The sequence below is a fragment of the Globicephala melas genome, unplaced genomic scaffold (assembly GCF_963455315.2).
Source record: "Globicephala melas unplaced genomic scaffold, mGloMel1.2 SCAFFOLD_172, whole genome shotgun sequence".
NCBI classification, from domain to species: domain Eukaryota; kingdom Metazoa; phylum Chordata; class Mammalia; order Artiodactyla; family Delphinidae; genus Globicephala; species Globicephala melas.
The window spans coordinates 396,944-411,222 of NW_027207344.1; the positions used below are offsets into that span (position 1 = coordinate 396,944).

Genomic DNA, 14,279 nt, shown 5'->3' on the forward strand with positions numbered 1-14,279 from the left:
GGAGGCAAAAAGCCTACAGCACCCGGTATTCCCAGGCGGTCTCCCATCCAAGTACTAACCAGGCCCGACCCTGCTTAGCTTCCGAGATCAGACGAGATCGGGCGCGTTCAGGGTGGTATGGCCGTAGACGGGGGCGGGGGGCCGCGGGCGGCCTCTTGAGGCCCAGTTTCGCTGGCGCTGGCGCCTTAACGCCAGCCTGGCGGCCGGCCCGCCCCGGCAGGGCCCCCTCGCCCGCCCAGGCAGGGGCAACGGAGGTCTCGGGTATCGGGCGGCGGCGGAGGGTTTGGCGACCACCTCCCAGCCCAGGGCGGCCGTGACCCAGCAAACCCTTCGGCGCTTGGCGCCCCGCCCAAGATCCCGCACGTCGCTCACAGGGACGTGGCCCCGGAGGCTTCAGGGCCCGGGGCCCGCGGTCCCTTGGGCATCGGCCCTGCCCGCCCACGCGGCCCTAGGCGCAGCCCGGCCGCAGCCCGGGCCGGCCCTCCTGCCCGACAGCAGCTGGCCCGAAGCCACTGGGAGCCACCATTGAGTCGCCACGGCCCCTCAGCCCCGGCAAGGCCACCCTTGCCCCCAACACCCCCCGCCGAGCTCAGGACCCCGACCCTGGTGGCCGGCAGGCCCGGGGAAGCGGCCCCTGCCCTCGATCCCGCTCCCGCACCCGGCCGCGGTGACACGCCAGAGGGGCGGGGTGGGGGGGGGCTTTTGTCGGAGGGAGGTGTGGAGGGACACACCGGCACACAGGTGGCGGCGCCGGGGCTGGGCGCCGGTGGGGGCGGCCAGGTGCAGGTCGAGGGGCTCGCGGGCCGAAAGGACGGCAACTGGGCCCGCGGCGGAGTCTGGGTCCGGGCCAGCCACCCCGGGAGCGTCTGGGGTGCGCCTGCCTTCCAGGGCCGCCTTCTGGCCGCCTGGCCGGCCGGGTCGGCGGGGAGCGCCCCGCCGGCGCGCGCCGTGGTGGGAGGGGCCTGAGGAGGTGGGGCCTGCAGCGGGGCCCGGCGGGGGCGGAGCCGGCGGCCCCCGCCGCGGGCGAGTAAAGGAGAAGGCGGGCGGAGCGGGAGGCAAAAAGCCTACAGCACCCGGTATTCCCAGGCGGTCTCCCATCCAAGTACTAACCAGGCCCGACCCTGCTTAGCTTCCGAGATCAGACGAGATCGGGCGCGTTCAGGGTGGTATGGCCGTAGACGGGGGCGGTGGGCCGCGGGCGGCCTCTTGAGGCCCAGTTTCGCTGGCGCTGGCGCCTTAACGCCAGCCTGGCGGCCGGCCCGCCCCGGCAGGGCCCCCTCGCCCGCCCAGGCAGGGGCAACGGAGGTCTCGGGTATCGGGCGGCGGCGGAGGGTTTGGCGACCACCTCCCAGCCCAGGGCGGCCGTGACCCAGCAAACCCTTCGGCGCTTGGCGCCCCGCCCAAGATCCCGCACGTCGCTCACAGGGACGTGGCCCCGGAGGCTTCAGGGCCCGGGGCCCGCTGTCCCTTGGGCATCGGCCCTGCCCGCCCACGCGGCCCTAGGCGCAGCCCGGCCGCAGCCCGGGCCGGCCCTCCTGCCCGACAGCAGCTGGCCCGAAGCCACTGGGAGCCACCATTGAGTCGCCACGGCCCCTCAGCCCCGGCAAGGCCACCCTTGCCCCCAACACCCCCCGCCGAGCTCAGGACCCCGCCCCTGGTGGCCGGCAGGCCCGGGGAAGCGGCCCCTGCCCTCGATCCCGCTCCCGCACCCGGCCGCGGTGACACGCCAGAGGGGCGGGGTTGTGGGGGGCTTTTGTCGGAGGGAGCTGTGGAGGGACACACCGGCACACAGGTGGCGGCGCCGGGGCTGGGCGCCGGTGGGGGCGGCCAGGTGCAGGTCGAGGGGCTCGCGGGCCGAAAGGACGGCAACTGGGCCCGCGGCGGAGTCTGGGTCCGGGCCAGCCACCCCGGGAGCGTCTGGGGTGCGGCTGCCTTCCAGGGCCGCCTTCTGGCCGCCTGGCCGGCCTGGCCGGCGGGGAGCGACCCCGCCGGCGCGCGCCGTGGTGGGAGGGGCCTGAGGAGGTGGGGCCTGCAGCGGGGCCCGGCGGGGGCGGAGCCGGCGGCCCCCGCCGCGGGCGAGTAAAGGAGAAGGCGGGCGGAGCGGGAGGCAAAAAGCCTACAGCACCCGGTATTCCCAGGCGGTCTCCCATCCAAGTACTAACCAGGCCCGACCCTGCTTAGCTTCCGAGATCAGACGAGATCGGGCGCGTTCAGGGTGGTATGGCCGTAGACGGGGGCGGGGGGCCGCGGGCGGCCTCTTGAGGCCCAGTTTCGCTGGCGCTGGCGCCTTAACGCCAGCCTGGCGGCCGGCCCGCCCCGGCAGGGCCCCCTCGCCCGCCCAGGCAGGGGCAACGGAGGTCTCGGGTATCGGGCGGCGGCGGAGGGTTTGGCGACCACCTCCCAGCCCAGGGCGGCCGTGACCCAGCAAACCCTTCGGCGCTTGGCGCCCCGCCCAAGATCCCGCACGTCGCTCACAGGGACGTGGCCCCGGAGGCTTCAGGGCCCGGGGCCCGCGGTCCCTTGGGCATCGGCCCTGCCCGCCCACGCGGCCCTAGGCGCAGCCCGGCCGCAGCCCGGGCCGGCCCTCCTGCCCGACAGCAGCTGGCCCGAAGCCACCGGGAGCCACCATTGAGTCGCCACGGCCCCTCAGCCCCGGCAAGGCCACCCTTGCCCCCACACCCCCCGCCGAGCTCAGGACCCCGCCCCTGGTGGCCGGCAGGCCCGGGGAAGCGGCCCCTGCCCTCGATCCCGCTCCCGCACCCGGCCGCGGTGACACGCCAGAGGGGCGGGGTGGGGGTGGGGCTTTTGTCGGAGGGAGCTGTGGAGGGACACACCGGCACACAGGTGGCGGCGCCGGGGGCTGGGCGCCGGTGGGGGCGGCCAGGTGCAGGTCGAGGGGCTCGCGGGCCGAAAGGACGGCAACTGGGCCCATGGCGGAGTCTGGGTCTGGAGGGCTCTGAGCCTCCATCCGCTCTGGTGCCTCGGGTCTACCGGCCGACGGCTGGTAGCGCGACACCCCACCGGCCCACAGACGTAGCCTCCCCAGCTGTGCTCACAGCGAGTCCAACCGCAGCCTGCATCCCTCCACGGGACACTTGGATTACTCCCGCGATCCCCACGAGGTGCGGCACCCGGCGGCCGAATGGGCTGAGATCCTGCCCTTGCGGCGCCCTGTGGCCACCTCCGCCTCCCTCACGGTACTGGCCGAGGCCTCGGACCAGCGGGCCCCGGCTCCCAGCTCAGCGCTGCTCCTCCGCCCCTCTCACCTCCTGCCCGACGTCCAGGCTACCGAGCACCCTCCACCCCCGCCCACCTTCATGCCACTCAGCCGGAACCCGGGAGGCAATGCCAACTACCAGGTGTATGACAGTCTGGTGCTGAAGCGGCAACCGCAGGAGGGCCAAGCGCGGGCCAACTCGCTGCTACCTTCCACCTCGGCCTCCAGGCCCTCTCTGCACGGGAGCCAGACTGGGAAAATGAACTTACCAGCAGCAAGTGGGGGCAGGGGCAGGGGGCGGCAGGGCATGGAGAGAGGAATAAAGAGCGCCAGAGTCCAGGAAACATTGGTGGTCTGTGGCTTGGAAGCGCCACTCCTTCTGCCAGCCTGGGTCCCTGCGCTTGGCTTCCTGCAATAAGAAGCCAGTGTCCCCTTCTTGGCCTGAGGGTCCCTTTGGTTTAGTGGCCACAGTTCTGCCAGCAGGCCCCTCCTGGTCCTATACCATGCACTAAGTACATCTGCAGCTGCAGACTCCAAACCCCTGGTCTCTGGGCACCTCCTCTGTGTCTCAGCTGTCCCTGTCCACAGAGAGCCTCATACAAGAAGTTGCTTCCAAACTGGGAGGTTCCACATCTGGGCAGGTCCAGCTCCAGGCCCAGTGAAGGGCATGAAGAAGGCTGAGGCTCTGGACTCCAGCCAGGCCTTCAGCAGGCCTCTGAGGCCAAGGTCTTCCTAGTCTCAAGAGGGGCCAAGAGACGCAATGTGTCATTTGAACAAGTGAGTCAGCGGGCGGTGAGCGAATGAATGACCGCTCGAGGGGATGTATGCCGGCCACCGGGCCCTGTTTGACTGTCCAGGCTCAGCTTACCTGACCCTGGTTACCAGGGAATGCCACTCTGGGCCCTCCTTTTCATCCCCCTCCCTCACTGTGACCTCACCACCTGCCCCATTATGACCCAGTCTGGCTCCCAGTTAAAACTGGAGGGCAGAGGGCCCAGGCAGTCCTGGGACCAACGGCCATGGGTGAGCGAAACTACTACCGAGCCGAGCCGTTCACTGGCCCCATCCCCAGGAAATGCCAGGAGCAAGGATACTCAATTCTTCTGATCCCGGTCAGCTTCATCTTGCTCAACGTGGGGATCAACATGGTGACTATGGTCAGGGCAGGATCTGTGCAGCGCGGTTGGGGGAGCCCTGGGGTCTTGAAGGGGCTGAGGTGGGAGGGCTGCTGGGGTGTGACCGGGACAAGGGTTGGATTTCAGGGCTCACCCTGCTCCCGGCCTCCCCCCTCCCCTTCTTCCCTCAACTCTGGAGGCATCTGAAGAGATTCTTGCGGGCACTTTTCAATCGTATTTTCCACAAAGGTGAGTGGGCGCCGGCGTGGGTTCAGGGGATGTGGGCCTGTCCCCTTTCTTCTATCCCTGCCTTGATTCTCAGCCCCTCAGGAACCCAGGCCCTGACCCATCTCGCCTTTCCCCACAGACAAGCAAGCCAGCTGTGTAGGCACCCATCGCATGTGCATGCGCTGCTCCGTGGATCCCAAGAACCTGTGCTCAAGAGTTTCTTCCCACTTCTGCCATCGCCCAAGCTTCCTGCTCGGGCAGGTAAACCCACCTTGACTACTGCCTGCAGCGGGGCTCGGCGGGGGCGGAGCCGGCGGCCCCCCCGCCGCGGGCGAGTAAAGGAGAAGGCGGGCGGAGCGGGAGGCAAAAAGCCTACAGCACCCGGTATTCCCAGGCGGTCTCCCATCCAAGTACTAACCAGGCCCGACCCTGCTTAGCTTCCGAGATCAGACGAGATCGGGCGCGTTCAGGGTGGTATGGCCGTAGACGGGGGCGGGGGGCCGCGGGCGGCCTCTTGAGGCCCAGTTTCGCTGGCGCTGGCGCCTTAACGCCAGCCTGGCGGCCGGCCCGCCCCGGCAGGGCCCCCTCGCCCGCCCAGGCAGGGGCAACGGAGGTCTCGGGTATCGGGCGGCGGCGGAGGGTTTGGCGACCACCTCCCAGCCCAGGGCGGCCGTGACCCAGCAAACCCTTCGGCGCTTGGCGCCCCGCCCAAGATCCCGCACGTCGCTCACAGGGACGTGGCCCCGGAGGCTTCAGGGCCCGGGGCCCGCGGTCCCTTGGGCATCGGCCCTGCCCGCCCACGCGGCCCTAGGCGCAGCCCGGCCGCAGCCCGGGCCGGCCCTCCTGCCCGACAGCAGCTGGCCCGAAGCCACCGGGAGCCACCATTGAGTCGCCACGGCCCCTCAGCCCCGGCAAGGCCACCCTTGCCCCCACACCCCCCGCCGAGCTCAGGACCCCGCCCCTGGTGGCCGGCAGGCCCGGGGAAGCGGCCCCTGCCCTCGATCCCGCTCCCGCACCCGGCCGCGGTGACACGCCAGAGGGGCGGGGTGGGGGTGGGGCTTTTGTCGGAGGGAGCTGTGGAGGGACACACCGGCACACAGGTGGCGGCGCCGGGGCTGGGCGCCGGTGGGGGCGGCCAGGTGCAGGTCGAGGGGCTCGCGGGCCGAAAGGACGGCAACTGGGCCCATGGCGGAGTCTGGGTCTGGAGGGCTCTGAGCCTCCATCCGCTCTGGTGCCTCGGGTCTACCGGCCCGACGCCTGGTAGCGCGACACCCCACCGGCCCACAGACGTAGCCTCCCCAGCTGTGCTCACAGCGAGTCCAACCGCAGCCTGCATCCCTCCACGGGACACTTGGATTACTCCCGCGATCCCCACGAGGTGCGGCACCCGGCGGCCGAATGGGCTGAGATCCTGCCCTTGCGGCGCCCTGTGGCCACCTCCGCCTCCCTCACGGTACTGGCCGAGGCCTCGGACCAGCGGGCCCCGGCTCCCAGCTCAGCGCTGCTCCTCCGCCCCTCTCACCTCCTGCCCGACGTCCAGGCTACCGAGCACCCTCCACCCCCGCCCACCTTCATGCCACTCAGCCGGAACCCGGGAGGCAATGCCAACTACCAGGTGTATGACAGTCTGGTGCTGAAGCGGCAACCGCAGGAGGGCCAAGCGCGGGCCAACTCGCTGCTACCTTCCACCTCGGCCTCCAGGCCCTCTCTGCACGGGAGCCAGACTGGGAAAATGAACTTACCAGCAGCAAGTGGGGGCAGGGGCAGGGGGCGGCAGGGCATGGAGAGAGGAATAAAGAGCGCCAGAGTCCAGGAAACATTGGTGGTCTGTGGCTTGGAAGCGCCACTCCTTCTGCCAGCCTGGGTCCCTGCGCTTGGCTTCCTGCAATAAGAAGCCAGTGTCCCCTTCTTGGCCTGAGGGTCCCTTTGGTTTAGTGGCCACAGTTCTGCCAGCAGGCCCCTCCTGGTCCTATACCATGCACTAAGTACATCTGCAGCTGCAGACTCCAAACCCCTGGTCTCTGGGCACCTCCTCTGTGTCTCAGCTGTCCCTGTCCACAGAGAGCCTCATACAAGAAGTTGCTTCCAAACTGGGAGGTTCCACATCTGGGCAGGTCCAGCTCCAGGCCCAGTGAAGGGCATGAAGAAGGCTGAGGCTCTGGACTCCAGCCAGGCCTTCAGCAGGCCTCTGAGGCCAAGGTCTTCCTAGTCTCAAGAGGGGCCAAGAGACGCAATGTGTCATTTGAACAAGTGAGTCAGCGGGCGGTGAGCGAATGAATGACCGCTCGAGGGGATGTATGCCGGCCACCGGGCCCTGTTTGACTGTCCAGGCTCAGCTTACCTGACCCTGGTTACCAGGGAATGCCACTCTGGGCCCTCCTTTTCATCCCCCTCCCTCACTGTGACCTCACCACCTGCCCCATTATGACCCAGTCTGGCTCCCAGTTAAAACTGGAGGGCAGAGGGCCCAGGCAGTCCTGGGACCAACGGCCATGGGTGAGCGAAACTACTACCGAGCCGAGCCGTTCACTGGCCCCATCCCCAGGAAATGCCAGGAGCAAGGATACTCAATTCTTCTGATCCCGGTCAGCTTCATCTTGCTCAACGTGGGGATCAACATGGTGACTATGGTCAGGGCAGGATCTGTGCAGCGCGGTTGGGGGAGCCCTGGGGTCTTGAAGGGGCTGAGGTGGGAGGGCTGCTGGGGTGTGACCGGGACAAGGGTTGGATTTCAGGGCTCACCCTGCTCCCGGCCTCCCCCCTCCCCTTCTTCCCTCAACTCTGGAGGCATCTGAAGAGATTCTTGCGGGCACTTTTCAATCGTATTTTCCACAAAGGTGAGTGGGCGCCGGCGTGGGTTCAGGGGATGTGGGCCTGTCCCCTTTCTTCTATCCCTGCCTTGATTCTCAGCCCCTCAGGAACCCAGGCCCTGACCCATCTCGCCTTTCCCCACAGACAAGCAAGCCAGCTGTGTAGGCACCCATCGCATGTGCATGCGCTGCTCCGTGGATCCCAAGAACCTGTGCTCAAGAGTTTCTTCCCACTTCTGCCATCGCCCAAGCTTCCTGCTCGGGCAGGTAAACCCACCTTGACTACTGCCTGCAGCGGGGCTCGGCGGGGGCGGAGCCGGCGGCCCCCCCGCCGCGGGCGAGTAAAGGAGAAGGCGGGCGGAGCGGGAGGCAAAAAGCCTACAGCACCCGGTATTCCCAGGCGGTCTCCCATCCAAGTACTAACCAGGCCCGACCCTGCTTAGCTTCCGAGATCAGACGAGATCGGGCGCGTTCAGGGTGGTATGGCCGTAGACGGGGGCGGGGGGCCGCGGGCGGCCTCTTGAGGCCCAGTTTCGCTGGCGCTGGCGCCTTAACGCCAGCCTGGCGGCCGGCCCGCCCCGGCAGGGCCCCCTCGCCCGCCCAGGCAGGGGCAACGGAGGTCTCGGGTATCGGGCGGCGGCGGAGGGTTTGGCGACCACCTCCCAGCCCAGGGCGGCCGTGACCCAGCAAACCCTTCGGCGCTTGGCGCCCCGCCCAAGATCCCGCACGTCGCTCACAGGGACGTGGCCCCGGAGGCTTCAGGGCCCGGGGCCCGCGGTCCCTTGGGCATCGGCCCTGCCCGCCCACGCGGCCCTAGGCGCAGCCCGGCCGCAGCCCGGGCCGGCCCTCCTGCCCGACAGCAGCTGGCCCGAAGCCACCGGGAGCCACCATTGAGTCGCCACGGCCCCTCAGCCCCGGCAAGGCCACCCTTGCCCCCACACCCCCCGCCGAGCTCAGGACCCCGCCCCTGGTGGCCGGCAGGCCCGGGGAAGCGGCCCCTGCCCTCGATCCCGCTCCCGCACCCGGCCGCGGTGACACGCCAGAGGGGCGGGGTGGGGGGGGGCTTTTGACGGAGGGAGCTGTGGAGGGACATACCGGCACACAGGTGGCGGCGCCGGGGCTGGGCGCCGGTGGGGGCGGCCAGGTGCAGGTCGAGGGGCTCGCGGGCCGAAAGGACGGCAACTGGGCCCATGGCGGAGTCTGGGTCTGGAGGGCTCTGAGCCTCCATCCGCTCTGTTGCCTCGGGTCTACCGGCCCGACGCCTGGTAGCGCGACACCCCACCGGCCCACAGACGTAGCCTCCCCAGCTGTGCTCACAGCGAGTCCAACCGCAGCCTGCATCCCTCCACGGGACACTTGGATTACTCCCGCGATCCCCACGAGGTGCGGCACCCGGCGGCCGAATGGGCTGAGATCCTGCCCTTGCGGCGCCCTGTGGCCACCTCCGCCTCCCTCACGGTACTGGCCGAGGCCTCGGACCAGCGGGCCCCGGCTCCCAGCTCAGCGCTGCTCCTCCGCCCCTCTCACCTCCTGCCCGACGTCCAGGCTACCGAGCACCCTCCACCCCCGCCCACCTTCATGCCACTCAGCCGGAACCCGGGAGGCAATGCCAACTACCAGGTGTATGACAGTCTGGTGCTGAAGCGGCAACCGCAGGAGGGCCAAGCGCGGGCCAACTCGCTGCTACCTTCCACCTCGGCCTCCAGGCCCTCTCTGCACGGGAGCCAGACTGGGAAAATGAACTTACCAGCAGCAAGTGGGGGCAGGGGCAGGGGGCGGCAGGGCATGGAGAGAGGAATAAAGAGCGCCAGAGTCCAGGAAACATTGGTGGTCTGTGGCTTGGAAGCGCCACTCCTTCTGCCAGCCTGGGTCCCTGCGCTTGGCTTCCTGCAATAAGAAGCCAGTGTCCCCTTCTTGGCCTGAGGGTCCCTTTGGTTTAGTGGCCACAGTTCTGCCAGCAGGCCCCTCCTGGTCCTATACCATGCACTAAGTACATCTGCAGCTGCAGACTCCAAACCCCTGGTCTCTGGGCACCTCCTCTGTGTCTCAGCTGTCCCTGTCCACAGAGAGCCTCATACAAGAAGTTGCTTCCAAACTGGGAGGTTCCACATCTGGGCAGGTCCAGCTCCAGGCCCAGTGAAGGGCATGAAGAAGGCTGAGGCTCTGGACTCCAGCCAGGCCTTCAGCAGGCCTCTGAGGCCAAGGTCTTCCTAGTCTCAAGAGGGGCCAAGAGACGCAATGTGTCATTTGAACAAGTGAGTCAGCGGGCGGTGAGCGAATGAATGACCGCTCGAGGGGATGTATGCCGGCCACCGGGCCCTGTTTGACTGTCCAGGCTCAGCTTACCTGACCCTGGTTACCAGGGAATGCCACTCTGGGCCCTCCTTTTCATCCCCCTCCCTCACTGTGACCTCACCACCTGCCCCATTATGACCCAGTCTGGCTCCCAGTTAAAACTGGAGGGCAGAGGGCCCAGGCAGTCCTGGGACCAACGGCCATGGGTGAGCGAAACTACTACCGAGCCGAGCCGTTCACTGGCCCCATCCCCAGGAAATGCCAGGAGCAAGGATACTCAATTCTTCTGATCCCGGTCAGCTTCATCTTGCTCAACGTGGGGATCAACATGGTGACTATGGTCAGGGCAGGATCTGTGCAGCGCGGTTGGGGGAGCCCTGGGGTCTTGAAGGGGCTGAGGTGGGAGGGCTGCTGGGGTGTGACCGGGACAAGGGTTGGATTTCAGGGCTCACCCTGCTCCCGGCCTCCCCCCTCCCCTTCTTGCCTCAACTCTGGAGGCATCTGAAGAGATTCTTGCGGGCACTTTTCAATCGTATTTTCCACAAAGGTGAGTGGGCGCCGGCGTGGGTTCAGGGGATGTGGGCCTGTCCCCTTTCTTCTATCCCTGCCTTGATTCTCAGCCCCTCAGGAACCCAGGCCCTGACCCATCTCGCCTTTCCCCACAGACAAGCAAGCCAGCTGTGTAGGCACCCATCGCATGTGCATGCGCTGCTCCGTGGATCCCAAGAACCTGTGCTCAAGAGTTTCTTCCCACTTCTGCCATCGCCCAAGCTTCCTGCTCGGGCAGGTAAACCCACCTTGACTACTGCCTGCAGCGGGGCTCGGCGGGGGCGGAGCCGGCGGCCCCCCCGCCGCGGGCGAGTAAAGGAGAAGGCGGGCGGAGCGGGAGGCAAAAAGCCTACAGCACCCGGTATTCCCAGGCGGTCTCCCATCCAAGTACTAACCAGGCCCGACCCTGCTTAGCTTCCGAGATCAGACGAGATCGGGCGCGTTCAGGGTGGTATGGCCGTAGACGGGGGCGGGGGGCCGCGGGCGGCCTCTTGAGGCCCAGTTTCGCTGGCGCTGGCGCCTTAACGCCAGCCTGGCGGCCGGCCCGCCCCGGCAGGGCCCCCTCGCCCGCCCAGGCAGGGGCAACGGAGGTCTCGGGTATCGGGCGGCGGCGGAGGGTTTGGCGACCACCTCCCAGCCCAGGGCGGCCGTGACCCAGCAAACCCTTCGGCGCTTGGCGCCCCGCCCAAGATCCCGCACGTCGCTCACAGGGACGTGGCCCCGGAGGCTTCAGGGCCCGGGGCCCGCGGTCCCTTGGGCATCGGCCCTGCCCGCCCACGCGGCCCTAGGCGCAGCCCGGCCGCAGCCCGGGCCGGCCCTCCTGCCCGACAGCAGCTGGCCCGAAGCCACCGGGAGCCACCATTGAGTCGCCACGGCCCCTCAGCCCCGGCAAGGCCACCCTTGCCCCCACACCCCCCGCCGAGCTCAGGACCCCGCCCCTGGTGGCCGGCAGGCCCGGGGAAGCGGCCCCTGCCCTCGATCCCGCTCCCGCACCCGGCCGCGGTGACACGCCAGAGGGGCGGGGTGGGGGGGGGCTTTTGTCGGAGGGAGCTGTGGAGGGACACACCGGCACACAGGTGGCGGCGCCGGGGCTGGGCGCCGGTGGGGGCGGCCAGGTGCAGGTCGAGGGGCTCGCGGGCCGAAAGGACGGCAACTGGGCCCATGACGGAGTCTGGGTCTGGAGGGCTCTGAGCCTCCATCCGCTCTGGTGCCTCGGGTCTACCGGCCCGACGCCTGGTAGCGCGACACCCCACCGGCCCACAGACGTAGCCTCCCCAGCTGTGCTCACAGCGAGTCCAACCGCAGCCTGCATCCCTCCACGGGACACTTGGATTACTCCCGCGATCCCCACGAGGTGCAGCACCCGGCGGCCGAATGGGCTGAGATCCTGCCCTTGCGGCGCCCTGTGGCCACCTCCGCCTCCCTCACGGTACTGGCCGAGGCCTCGGACCAGCGGGCCCCGGCTCCCAGCTCAGCGCTGCTCCTCCGCCCCTCTCACCTCCTGTCCGACGTCCAGGCTACCGAGCACCCTCCACCCCCGCCCACCTTCATGCCACTCAGCCGGAACCCGGGAGGCAATGCCAACTACCAGGTGTATGACAGTCTGGTGCTGAAGCGGCAACCGCAGGAGGGCCAAGCGCGGGCCAACTCGCTGCTACCTTCCACCTCGGCCTCCAGGCCCTCTCTGCACGGGAGCCAGACTGGGAAAGTGAACTTACCAGCAGCAAATGGGGGCAGGGGCAGGGGGCGGCAGGGCATGGAGAGAGGAATAAAGAGCGCCAGAGTCCAGGAAACATTGGTGGTCTGTGGCTTGGAAGCGCCACTCCTTCTGCCAGCCTGGGTCCCTGCGCTTGGCTTCCTGCAATAAGAAGCCAGTGTCCCCTTCTTGGCCTGAGGGTCCCTTTGGTTTAGTGGCCACAGTTCTGCCAGCAGGCCCCTCCTGGTCCTATACCATGCACTAAGTACATCTGCAGCTGCAGACTCCAAACCCCTGGTCTCTGGGCACCTCCTCTGTGTCTCAGCTGTCCCTGTCCACAGAGAGCCTCATACAAGAAGTTGCTTCCAAACTGGGAGGTTCCACATCTGGGCAGGTCCAGCTCCAGGCCCAGTGAAGGGCATGAAGAAGGCTGAGGCTCTGGACTCCAGCCAGGCCTTCAGCAGGCCTCTGAGGCCAAGGTCTTCCTAGTCTCAAGAGGGGCCAAGAGACGCAATGTGTCATTTGAACAAGTGAGTCAGCGGGCGGTGAGCGAATGAATGACCGCTCGAGGGGATGTATGCCGGCCACCGGGCCCTGTTTGACTGTCCAGGCTCAGCTTACCTGACCCTGGTTACCAGGGAATGCCACTCTGGGCCCTCCTTTTCATCCCCCTCCCTCACTGTGACCTCACCACCTGCCCCATTATGACCCAGTCTGGCTCCCAGTTAAAACTGGAGGGCAGAGGGCCCAGGCAGTCCTGGGACCAACGGCCATGGGTGAGCGAAACTACTACCGAGCCGAGCCGTTCACTGGCCCCATCCCCAGGAAATGCCAGGAGCAAGGATACTCAATTCTTCTGATCCCGGTCAGCTTCATCTTGCTCAACGTGGGGATCAACATGGTGACTATGGTCAGGGCAGGATCTGTGCAGCGCGGTTGGGGGAGCCCTGGGGTCTTGAAGGGGCTGAGGTGGGAGGGCTGCTGGGGTGTGACCGGGACAAGGGTTGGATTTCAGGGCTCACCCTGCTCCCGGCCTCCCCCCTCCCCTTCTTGCCTCAACTCTGGAGGCATCTGAAGAGATTCTTGCGGGCACTTTTCAATCGTATTTTCCACAAAGGTGAGTGGGCGCCGGCGTGGGTTCAGGGGATGTGGGCCTGTCCCCTTTCTTCTATCCCTGCCTTGATTCTCAGCCCCTCAGGAACCCAGGCCCTGACCCATCTCGCCTTTCCCCACAGACAAGCAAGCCAGCTGTGTAGGCACCCATCGCATGTGCATGCGCTGCTCCGTGGATCCCAAGAACCTGTGCTCAAGAGTTTCTTCCCACTTCTGCCATCGCCCAAGCTTCCTGCTCGGGCAGGTAAACCCACCTTGACTACTGCCTGCAGCGGGGCTCGGCGGGGGCGGAGCCGGCGGCCCCCCCGCCGCGGGCGAGTAAAGGAGAAGGCGGGCGGAGCGGGAGGCAAAAAGCCTACAGCACCCGGTATTCCCAGGCGGTCTCCCATCCAAGTACTAACCAGGCCCGACCCTGCTTAGCTTCCGAGATCAGACGAGATCGGGCGCGTTCAGGGTGGTATGGCCGTAGACGGGGGCGGGGGGCCGCGGGCGGCCTCTTGAGGCCCAGTTTCGCTGGCGCTGGCGCCTTAACGCCAGCCTGGCGGCCGGCCCGCCCCGGCAGGGCCCCCTCGCCCGCCCAGGCAGGGGCAACGGAGGTCTCGGGTATCGGGCGGCGGCGGAGGGTTTGGCGACCACCTCCCAGCCCAGGGCGGCCGTGACCCAGCAAACCCTTCGGCGCTTGGCGCCCCGCCCAAGATCCCGCACGTCGCTCACAGGGACGTGGCCCCGGAGGCTTCAGGGCCCGGGGCCCGCGGTCCCTTGGGCATCGGCCCTGCCCGCCCACGCGGCCCTAGGCACAGCCCGGCCGCAGCCCAGGCCGGCCCTCCTGCCCGACAGCAGCTGGCCCGAAGCCACCAGGAGCCACCATTGAGTCGCCACGGCCCCTCAGCCCCGGCAAGGCCACCCTTGCCCCCACACACCCCGCCGAGCTCAGGACCCCGCCCCTGGTGGCCGGCAGGCCCGGGGAAGCGGCCCCTGCCCTCGATCCCGCTCCCGCACCCGGCCGCGGTGACACGCCAGAGGGGCGGGGTGGGGGGGGGCTTTTGTCGGAGGGAGCTGTGGAGGGACACACCGGCACACAGGTGGCGGCGCCGGGGCTGGGCGCCGGTGGGGGCGGCCAGGTGCAGGTCGAGGGGCTCGCGGGCCGAAAGGACGGCAACTGGGCCCATGGCGGAGTCTGGGTCTGGAGGGCTCTGAGCCTCCATCCGCTCTGGTGCCTCGGGTCTACCGGCCCGACGCCTGGTAGCGCGACACCC

General features: G+C 68.3%; 7 non-coding genes across 7 annotated transcripts; all 7 read right to left on the bottom strand.

The window, feature by feature from the left end:
• Positions 1-10: 10 nt before the first annotated feature.
• Positions 11-129, bottom strand: LOC132596339 (5S ribosomal RNA). Its single transcript, XR_009562438.1, has one exon. It is a non-coding gene; the product is annotated as a 5S ribosomal RNA (ribosomal RNA).
• Positions 130-1,061: 932 nt separating this feature from the next.
• Positions 1,062-1,180, bottom strand: LOC132596340 (5S ribosomal RNA). The gene has a single exon (XR_009562439.1). It is a non-coding gene; the product is annotated as a 5S ribosomal RNA (ribosomal RNA).
• A 933-nt stretch (positions 1,181-2,113) lies between these two features.
• Positions 2,114-2,232, bottom strand: LOC132596341 (5S ribosomal RNA). Its single transcript, XR_009562440.1, has one exon. It is a non-coding gene; the product is annotated as a 5S ribosomal RNA (ribosomal RNA).
• A 2,697-nt stretch (positions 2,233-4,929) lies between these two features.
• On the bottom strand, positions 4,930-5,048 carry LOC132596343 (5S ribosomal RNA). The gene has a single exon (XR_009562442.1). It is a non-coding gene; the product is annotated as a 5S ribosomal RNA (ribosomal RNA).
• Positions 5,049-7,745: 2,697 nt separating this feature from the next.
• On the bottom strand, positions 7,746-7,864 carry LOC132596344 (5S ribosomal RNA). Its single transcript, XR_009562443.1, has one exon. It is a non-coding gene; the product is annotated as a 5S ribosomal RNA (ribosomal RNA).
• A 2,696-nt stretch (positions 7,865-10,560) lies between these two features.
• LOC132596345 (5S ribosomal RNA) lies at positions 10,561-10,679 on the bottom strand. Its single transcript, XR_009562444.1, has one exon. It is a non-coding gene; the product is annotated as a 5S ribosomal RNA (ribosomal RNA).
• A 2,696-nt stretch (positions 10,680-13,375) lies between these two features.
• LOC132596346 (5S ribosomal RNA) lies at positions 13,376-13,494 on the bottom strand. Its single transcript, XR_009562445.1, has one exon. It is a non-coding gene; the product is annotated as a 5S ribosomal RNA (ribosomal RNA).
• Between the last annotated feature and the right edge of the window lie 785 nt (positions 13,495-14,279).